Source organism: Hyaena hyaena, unplaced genomic scaffold (genome assembly GCF_003009895.1).
Source record: "Hyaena hyaena isolate Hyena2069 unplaced genomic scaffold, ASM300989v1 scaffold_87, whole genome shotgun sequence".
NCBI lineage: Eukaryota > Metazoa > Chordata > Mammalia > Carnivora > Hyaenidae > Hyaena > Hyaena hyaena.
Window position 1 is genome coordinate 55,153 of NW_024080718.1, and position 10,868 is coordinate 66,020.

Consider the following 10,868-nt stretch of genomic DNA (forward strand, 5'->3'; position numbering starts at 1 on the left):
AAAGACTGATGCTAAAATTTGGGACAGAAACAGCATAGAGAGTTTTTGATAGCCTAAACTTCACATGCTTGTCCTGGCACTCGGGATCTCCCTCATGCCAAGTCAGAGCCCTCCAAGGTTCCAGATCTTTCTTAGCATACAGGTACCAACAGGCTGGTAGATTCCTCTAACCTTCCTATGATCTGGTGGTGTGAGCAGAGCAGAGGTGCTTCTGTTTGTTGCTAGCCTCCTGTTTATCAGAAAGATCTCTAAATCATTTTCCATAAACTGTAAAACAAAATCCAAGGGGTAACTAATGTAGAAGGGAAAAAAGGTTTCTGGGTCTTTGTTTTGCTTGGTTTTGTTTTATACACAAGGACTTGAAGTTGATTTAAGATGTGGAGTTAAGAGATGTAGTTTGGAGAAGAGGTTTGAACAGTTCCTATGGATATGTTTCTGACCATCAATTGTGGGAATGTATTTCTTGAAATACACATTACATCGTTCAGCTAGGAGACCCTGAAAAAACAAGAGAGGCGAGGTTACCCTGGGTATGGGAAGCAGACCTTCCCTCTCACTGGCTGCCATGGTGGGCCGTGAGACTACCTGCATGTGAGCGACAGGACAATCTTGCAGTGACACTTTCCCTTGGAGAGAAAGGGGGTTTTGACTGCACTTTATACCAGTATCCAGGAGTGAACACTGAAAGAGGAAATGTTGCCTTCTTAATTTAAGAGAATTATTAAGTACTGGATTTGGAAAAACCTGGAGTTTATAGAACAGAATGGAATGAAATCCTAAACTCTTCATTGCGTATTTTGCCCCCTGAAATAACAGAACCCTGTGGAAACCATCTCTTGGCAACAGGAAGGTCAAAGGAAAAACAGTAAGCAACTCAGGGGTGAGCTATGATTCCTTTAAAGCAAAAGGGGGCAACCTTTACCAAATATCACTTTTGCCTGCGGCCTTTGCAGCAAATAGTGTTCCTGCCCCCCAGCTCTAGAACCATTTCATTTCGATAGGGACTTTATTGTCTTTTTACCAACTTATTACTTGAAATGGTAATATAGCCTGTGTTTGGTGTTTCAAAGCCTCGATCTATTTTTCTAGAGTTCAGTTTAAAAAAAAATAAGTAAAGTTTAGTTTTTCCTCCAAAAAAAATTCAAAACCAAAAAAAGGAATTCAAAACCAATGCAACTGTCATGAGTACTGAATGTGATGATTTATTTGAAGTACTTAGCAGGATGTGTAGTTAAACATCCAATAAAGGCTAGTTGTTAGTATTTGTACTATGCTCAGGGTATTAACTGGTCTCCTGGTTAAGAAATTAACTCCCCCATCAAGCAGAAGTCACTTATTCTCTTTGCATTAAAGGTATGAGAAAATATTTTCCTTTCCTCTTCAAAACCCTAGGGAAATTAACTCCTTTAGCTGGGTTATAGAAGTCTAGAGTCTCAAATACGAAGACTCCTTCTAGTAGAGATTTAAATTGTTAATTACCTCTATTGAAAAGCTTGTTAGTAATGTAAAATCCATTTATGCAAATACAATTCTTTTGCCAGGATGCTAGATGGAAAAATTGTCATATTATCATTATGTATTATAAATAGGCAAATCTATTTTACTAGCTATACAGTTTCCTTGAAGTGATTTTTAAGTATACTGAGGACAACTCTTTTTCCTTTCTAAAGACTCAGAAATATATAGCACTTAGGTTACTCGTATGGTGTATTATTTATGGTTAAATCTATGATAGGATTATCCTTTCATTGTTTGCATGTAAAACAATTTCCAGATACTATTGAATAGTATTCTTTTCTATTACAGTCATTTATTTTAGGCTATGAAATGTATTTTGTAAGGAACAAGATGGTGAAATAGGCTTTGAACACACCAAACTGTATTTTTAAATTCATAATTAAGTTATAATATAAAGTCCCTGGTATTAAGGCACAGAATGATTTAATGAGAAAAATCTGAGATTCCTAGCCTGGATTTGAATTTTAACTGAATTACTTAACTTCTGAGTAGCTTAAAGCAAATTCCTTAATCTTGTTTTGTCTTTGTTTTCTCATTCTTTTTTCCTGGGTCCACGCAAAGTTGAAAACAATAAACAAGGCTTTTAAAAGTAATTCAATTAATCAATTGTAGTGGACTCTGTATAACTTTGAGGGCTAAAGGATTAGCTTCTCAACACCTATTTCTCCTTTCTAACAGGGCCCAGATTTCATTCTCAGGAACTCTAGCCCATTGTATATGGTCTGGTGGGACTCTATTCAGATGCCCACCTTCCCCTAGACAAGGAACATAGCCACGTCCCAAGATGGACCATTCAAATACTCTCTCCCTGAGTGGGTGAAATAGAAATTGGAAGTTTACCATTTGATTTTTCCCCAAGTAGCAGGGTCCCGAACACATTTGTCATATAATAAGCCCCATGGTGTGCTTCCATCTCAAGAGGAGCCCTGGATGAACCTATGTCCAGCTTAGTTTCTCAGCTTCCCATAAATTACGTGAGCATACCAAAATCTCAACAGAGTCCTTCTTGCTTAGGTTAGCCAGAATTTTCTATTTCCATTGTTTACAACCAAAGAGCCCCCATGGATAGACCAGTCTAATTTTCTTGAATGTTTTCTCAGAGCAGGCACTAAGTAGGGCATTGGGAGGGCTACAGCACTTCATAAAGCACAGTGCCTGTTTCTAACTCACTGGGGAAACAGAAAGATCCATAAAAAGAAAGTACTGTATAAGACAATAGATGATAAGCACAAGATGAGTGGTAAAAAACAATCCTTGAGAAGGGGTGCTTTATTGTGGTAAAAAATATGCCTTCTGGGGCCAGATGTTGTACATCTGAGCCCCAAATCTGTCACTTTCTATCTGAGATGGGCACATTCCTCAAAGACTGCCCCTTCTCTCCTGTTACAGCTAATAAGAAAGCAGATTCTAAAACATTTTGTAACCTGTAAGGCACTGCACAAATATTATTTTCTAATGACCACTGTGAGCTAGGCATGGTCAGTAGTTTCATGAGGTGAGCCATCCTATATGAAAGCAAACATTCACTGCATGCCTAATACATACCAAGTACTGTACTAGATACAAAATTTGAATCTCATGGTAGTCCTACTTGGTAAGTATAATTATTCCCCTTTAAAATTTTTGAAAGCTAAGACCAAGGGATGTTTGGTGATTTGCCAAAGGTCATATAGCTAGTAATTGACAAATCCTGGATTTGAACTGTTCCTATCTGACTCCTAGTTCTCTGCCATTCCCACAAGATGCTACTTCCCTTATATAGTACTTTTAGGAAGAGTAGGATTCCAGGCAAGAAGAACTCTGTGAAGAAAATGATATATCTGTGCCTATCTGCTCTCATCTCCTACACATGTCAGTAGCGTCATCCTGATCACCTCTTCAAACTCTTCTCTCTCAGAGACAGGCAGAGAAGTGCATCATGTTAGACACAGGCCTTCTGACAAGAGCATCTGAAACAAGATGGAATCTAGATCTCCATCAGGAATAACAGTGGGACACAAAGTAGGTGGGCCTCCTGAGAGAGTGCTGTCCTTTACCCTAGCATGTAGATGAGAAGTGGGCTTAGCCATGCCACAATAGTTGCATGCTGTCAAGACTATGCGACTTTATTTTCTCTTCCCTCTAATAGAAAGACAGTAAAAGCTCTAAGATCAAGCACATTGTGGGAATATAAGATTTCTATTGGCAAAAGTCACCTGATTAGCTAAAAGTGAGATCTTTCAGCTCAGATACAGGGACACCACAAGAAGCAGTGGCAGCATCCAAGTAAAAGGATGTGAGGGAGAGTCCAGATGTCTTTGGATCCTGGCTGCCATATTTCCATGGGTTATCTTATGAAATTCAGGATCTGGCTTTTCCTAGAAAACTTAATGAAATGATACCCATATCTTGTCATGGCTAATCAGTATAAATCTCTTCTAGATGACTAGTTCACATCTAATAGAATCTTCTCAGTTTACGTTGATTCCAGTTACAGGTAGCACCATTACCTGGTTGTTAGAACACCTTGAATGGCCAACAATATAGAGACTGGGATACAAATCATCTTAACTGGCTTATCCTGCTTATTAATTACAGGTTTCTAAAATCAATTATTTGCCCTAGCATGGGAAAGAAAAAAAAAAGTCTCTTGACTTTCTGTCTGTCTTTGTGGTGGCCCAGATTGAGTTGGGGAATACATATGAAAGAGAAAAGAAAAAAGAAAAGAAGAGAAGAAGAAAAATATTTAATGGCACAAACTTTTCAATTAATGTGTTATGCTTATCATACAGCTGAAAACGGCAATCAGTCATTACTTAAATTCCATGAACAGGGTTGAACGGTTTAATGGATCCAATACGTCAAGGTTGTATTACTATAGAATTTAACATAAATGTTGTTCACTCATGAAAATACTCAGCAGTTCTGCAAAGCATAGATAACCAGCAGATTTATACCATGAGAAGTATTAGACCTCTAGGGAATGATCTAAGATTCCTTAAATCAATTGTCTTTTATTTGTTGAAATGAGACAACATCCATACATCTCAGTCCTTCTCTTCAGGTCCCTTGTTGTTACTATAAAAAGCAACAGTAGCTTAATGTTTAAATAATATATCAATCCTTATATGTATTACTTACATAGGAAAGATGATGAAACCTAATATTAGTCTTTTGATATAATTTATTTTAAATTTATAAATTTTATTTTGAAAGAGAGAAAGAGCATGCATGCACATGTAAGCACAAGAGAGGCTGAGGAAGAAGGAGGGTGGGGGGAGAGAGAGAGAAAGGAGAATCTTATGCATGCTCCATGCTCAATACAGAGCCTAACGCTGGGCTTAGTCTCACAATTGTGAGATCATGACCTGAGCTGAAATCAAGAGTGGGACACTTAACTGACTGAGCCACCCAGTGGCCCCTTAATTTAATTTATTTTAATCATATGGTCAGTAATATTTATTTTTATAATTTATCTTCATGGACATGAAAGATGGATATATTTAAGAGTTTACAGCTTCACCTACAAAATATCACAGCCAAAGAGTTACAAAACAAATAGGCAATATAAATGCAATTTGTGTACTTGCTTGTGTCCTGACTTAGACGTCTTCATGACCTTAGGACCATCAAGTTATACACTCGTTAGTCGTGCTCCCAATAGTCACCACATACTTTTTAAAGCATTACTGATCTATGAAAACAACTTTTTTAATCCATGAAAACAATATAAAGAAAAAGATTTTCATTTACATTTACTATCCCAGCCTTGACTTACCCACATGTGGTTTTATTATTATTAGCCTCATAATCTTGACCTTTCCATCTATATTTTTATCCGCCACATTCGTTATCAAAAAATCGCTACTTAACAAATTACCCCCGGGGCACCTGAGTGGCTCAGTTGGTTGAGTGTCTGACTTTGGCTCAGGTCATGGGTTCGAGCCCCATGTCAGGCTCTGTGCTGAATGCTTGCTCAGAGCCTGGAGACTGTTTCAGATTCTGTGTCTCCTTCTCTATCTGCTCCTCCCCCACTCACACTCTGTCTTACTCTGTCTGTCAAAAATAAATGTAAAAAAAAGTTTTTAAACTTCTAAACTACCCCCAAAATGTAGATGCATATATTAATAAATATTTAGTAACTTACAGTTTCTGTGAGTCAGAAATCTTGGTGCAGCTTAGCCAGGTCCTAAAACTGTCTTTCACAAGGCTGAGGTAAGGTGCTGGCTATCATCTGAAGCCTCAACAAGGGAAGGATCTACTTCTCAGCTCACTCACCCAGCTAATGACAGGATTCAGTCCCTCTTGGGTTATTGCGTGGAGGCCTCCCTCAGTTCCATGCATCTCCCCTCCAATAGGACCTCCTCTCCACAGGGTAGCTCACAACATAACATCTGTCTTCCATGAGAGCAAGTGAATGAAAGAACAAGAGAGAAAGATGGAAGTCAGTCTTTGTGAGACCTAATCTCAGAGCTGATAGCTTATCACTTTTTCTGTATTCTGTTCCAAACACTAAAAGTCACTAGGTTTAGTCCACACTCAATGGAAGAGGATTACACAAGGGCATGAGTACCAGGAGACAGGATCATTAGGGGCCCTGTTAGATGCTGCCTCCACATCCACCAACAGAAATGTGTCAGGCTCATGAAATACAGTTCATGCTCCAATCACAGTCAAGGTCACATATAAAATGTTTAAATATTGGAGCATGTGAGTGGCTTAGTTGGTTGGGCATCCGACTTTGGCTCAGGTTATGATTTCATAGTTCATTAGTTCGAGACCCACATCAGGGTCTGGGCCATCAGGCTCTGTGCTGACAGCCCAGGGCCTGGAGCCGACTTCAGATTCTGTGTCTCCCTCTCTCTCTACCCCTCCCCTGCTCACACTCTGTCTCTTTCTCTCTTAAAAATAAATTAACATTAAAATGTTTAAATATTAAAATAAGAAACTTAATTTTTAAAAAATGTTCAAATACACTAAAGAACAAAGTGAAAATTTCCCTCTAATTTGGATTCACCAATATTTCAAGTGTATGTCTCTGATTATTTATTAGATACTCCAATACCATCTTAATATATTTTAATCAAATCCAATACATTAATAAAAAAGAATCAGCATAGAGCATAAGCATCTTCTTAAAGTAAAATGTTAATAAAAGGATTTCATAGATATGATGATAGCAGTAATTCAGTTTAAGTATGGCTCAGGAACCCTTAGGTTTTTTTCACTATTTTTGCACTATTTTTCAATTCTTCCCTCTAGTCAATTTTAATTCTTCAATTTTAATGAAAATAAATAAGCTTGTTTAATTAGAAATAGCAAAATATTTTGATGATTAAAATGTTTATTTACATTAATTAAAAACACTTGCCTGCTACTCAAAGATGTGGGAAAGTTGCATGGAAAACACAAAATGAGGAGGAACTCAGAGTAATTTAGGACTCAGCCCTTTTAATGTAGCCTTTCTTATAGATAATTCTAAAACTGACTATAGATATTACATATATCTTCTGAAATACTTTAATAATGTCATCTGTGAGCCACACTATTTCTAAGGGAAAATAAATATGTATATGATTGAGCATCACATAGTAAAATTAGGTACACATGTATACACACATCCTTCATACTTGGCCAATTTCTTCATGTATGCAATTCATGAAGCTCTAATCATTCACTTCCTACTTTGATAAATGAAGAAAGTATGAGCAATACTGACCCTTATCTGTGAATTACTCAGGGTTCACCAAAGTGTGACAAATAAACCACAAACCTAATAACCTCACACAACAACTTATTTATTCCTCCCACTGGATGATTTCTGTCACCTCATTCGAACCTCATTCAAACAAGGACAGCTGAATCATAACACTTGATATTGTCACTGTTGGTTACCTTGGATGGAAACTTCTGGCATGATTCTTCTGAAATGGCTGAAGAAACAGAGAGCTCGGACTTTCATCTAACCTAGGGAACAGGTTGCAGAGCTGTCTTGTGCCAGCCTGATAATACCTGTTAGAGTGGCAGTATGGGATTTCCTTGTAACATATCACCTGGTAGAGGGGATGGGCTAGAGAGGAGACCTATAATCTTCATCTAAATGGTAAAGTTGCTTTCACTATAGTTTACTCAAGGGTTTAAAAGAAAACGAAATTTATAGGCTGACTGTGTTTTGAAAGAGGGTAAATTAATATCCTTTTATTTCTATCACATCCTAAAAGATGGAAATCAGAAATTCATGTCATTTAAAAATCAGAAAAATAACTATCTTAGAGAAATTATTCCAAAAAAACCTAACTTTATAGATTTTCTCTTTTTAAAAATTTTTTAATGTTTGTTTATAATTGAGAGAGAGACACACACAACAAGGGGGTAAGGGGCAGAGAGAGATGGAGACAGAATCCAAAGCACACTCCAGGCTCTGAGCTGTCAGCACAAAGCTCAACGCATCCAACAGTGGGGCTCGAACCCATGAGTCATGGAGTTTTGAGATCGTGACCTGAGCCAAAGTTGGACATTTAACCAACTGAGCCACCCAGAACCCTTGTAGCTTTTCTTTTAACAGATCATATCCTAACATGTTGGTTATTAGAATATTCTTCACTATTCATAAAAGGTCATTTTTCTGCCAATTTTATTTACTGGTGAAGGATTAATAACAAATTCTTTGTAGGCCCCGTGGAGTCATGAGTAAATCTTACAAATCTAAACACAGACACACACAAAAAGTTATCACTTTCTGTTTAACAGATACTTGTCCTTACAAAGGCTCTGATAAACATATTCACCTTTTGTGCCTAAAATGTATCTGATCTGGGATCACCAGGGTGGCTCAGTTGATTAAGTGTCCAACTTCGGCTCAGGTCATGATCTCACAATATGTGGGATAGAGTCCTGTGTTGGGCACTGTGCTGACAGCTCAGAGCCTGGAGCCTGTTTCAGATTCTGTGTCTCCCCCCTCTCTGACCCATCCCCCCATCACACTCTATCTCTCTCTGTCTTAAAAATAAACATTTAAACAATTTTTAAAAATTAGTTAAAAATATAAAAAATGTATCTGATCCTTATACTTTAAGCAGATGAAGTAGACAGAGTAAACGACTTCATTTTCTGTAAAGACAAGAGTCAATATTTCAGAACTACTTTTTTGCTCTTGCAATTTTATTGTATCCCTATGGAAAAGTTCATTTAAAAGTTATGTTGCTACATCTTTCAGCCCACTTCTTCCTGTGGTTTCTGAAAAATATGACACACATACCACGGAGGAGCAGAGAGGGTGAAATTCCTTTCTTTCTTTACACATATAGAGTCAACCTTCAGTCTATCAGCAGCCTAGAACCACAGAGCCACAGCTGATCAAAAGCAAACATGTATATAAACAGATACCTATAGGATGTTTGTTATGCAGCATCACCACTGCAAATACAGAAACCAGTACCAAAAATGGGGTGTTGATGGAACAAAAACCTAAACTATAAGGATGGAGGAGGGAGTAAGGATACAGTTATAGGAAACAGAAAAATGACAAACCATACCATTTAATGACAAAACATTTCACAAAATTATCATGCATATTAACTTTCTAACCTGAGATTAGCTTTCATGACAATGTTGTTGTTGCCATTTTTATACCAGTGAGTCAGCCCTTCATGACACCATTTTGTGGCAACCTCATTTCCTGTCTCTTATTTTCATTTTACTAGTATATGCAGAATGGCAATAGTGCAGTGTGTTAGTTAGGAATCTATCTATCACTGAGACTGAAAGTGAATGTATAATAAATGCCCATCCCAGGAAGTCATTTTTAATGTTCACCAAAAGATCTATTTCTGTGTAATATTCTAGAAGCAATACTGTCTGATGGGTGTTTCCATCCATTTGAAGATGGTGAATATATAATTGCCTTTTATTTTTGTTTTTAATTTTTTTTAATGTTTTTATTTATTTCTAGGAGAGAGAGAGAGAGAGACAGCGTGAGCAGGGGAGGGTCAGAGAGAGAGGGAGTCACAGACTGAAACTGGCTCCAGGCTCTGGGCTGGCAGTCAGCACAGAGCCCGACGTGGGGCTCGAACCCACGAACCGCGAGATCATGACCTAAGCGAAAGTCGGACGCTTAACCGACTAAGCCACCCAGGCGCCCCTTATTTTTGTTTTTAATATTAGAGAGAGAGAAAGCAGAGGAGAGGGACAGAAGGAAAGAGAAAGAATCTTGAGCAATCTCAAAGCTCAGCACAGAGCCCAACATGGGGCTGGATCCCATGACTCTGGGATCATGACCTTAACTTAAATCAAGAGTCAGATGCTAAACTGACTGAGCTACACAGGTGCCCCTGTGTATTAATTCATTTAATCCTACACTGAAGTAGAAGGAATTATTTTTTTATAAATTTTTTAATATTTATTTTTGAGAGATAGAGACAGAAACAGGGTGTGAGCAGGGGAGGGGCAGAGAGAGAGGGAGACACAGAATCTGAAGCAGACTCCAGGCTCCGAGCTGTCAGCACAGAGCCCAGTGCGGGGCTCAAACTCACAAACTATGAGATCATGGCCTGAGATGAAGTTGGACGTTCAACCAACTGAGGCACACAAACACCCCTGAAGTAGAAGGTATTATTATTTCCATTTCATTGCTGTAAAACTGAGGTAGAGAAACATTAAGTTCACAGAAACAACAATGGTTGGATCTGGATGTGAACCCAGCCAGGTTGGCTTCTGAGCCTGCATCTTACTCACTCATTCCCCACCCTACTGCCTCTGAGGATGAATGAGGCCCAGCTCCCATCCTCAAGGAGCTTGCAGTTCAACAACAATGTAGTATGATGTGTGTCATATTAGCTATACAAGGAGCAGGATTAGAAAGGAGAAATTAGATTTCTAAGATTGTAGGGAAGGCTCCACAAAGAAAGTAACACCAACATGATAATCACAAATAAAATTCATATTTGAAATTCTATTTAAACCCATTTCATGTGTCTAATCTAATTGGCTCTGGTCACCAAGCAATAATTTATTTAAAAAAATTTTTTTTAAACAAATAGTTTATTGTCAAGTTGGTTTCCATATAACACCCAGTGCTCATCCCCACAAGTGCCCTCCTCCATGCCCATCTCCCCCCTCTCCCCCCAACACCCATCAGTCCTCAGTTTGTTCTGAGCATTCAAGAGTCTCTCATGGTTTGCCTCCCTCCCTCTCCCCCACTATTCCCCCCTTCTTCTACCCCACGGGCCTCCACTAAGTTCCTCCCAATCCTCCTATATGTGCAAACATATGATATTTGTCCTTCCCTGCCTGACTTATTTCGCTCAGCATAACACCCTCAAGGTCCATCCATGTTGCTACACATGGCCAGGTTTCATTGTTTCTCATTGCCA

General features: G+C 38.4%; 1 non-coding gene across 1 annotated transcript; it reads left to right on the plus strand.

The window, feature by feature from the left end:
* The first annotated feature begins 4,111 nt into the window (after positions 1 to 4,111).
* Positions 4,112 to 4,200, plus strand: LOC120233191. Its single transcript, XR_005528745.1, has one exon. It is a non-coding gene; the product is annotated as a small nucleolar RNA SNORA31 (small nucleolar RNA).
* Positions 4,201 to 10,868: the final 6,668 nt, after the last annotated feature.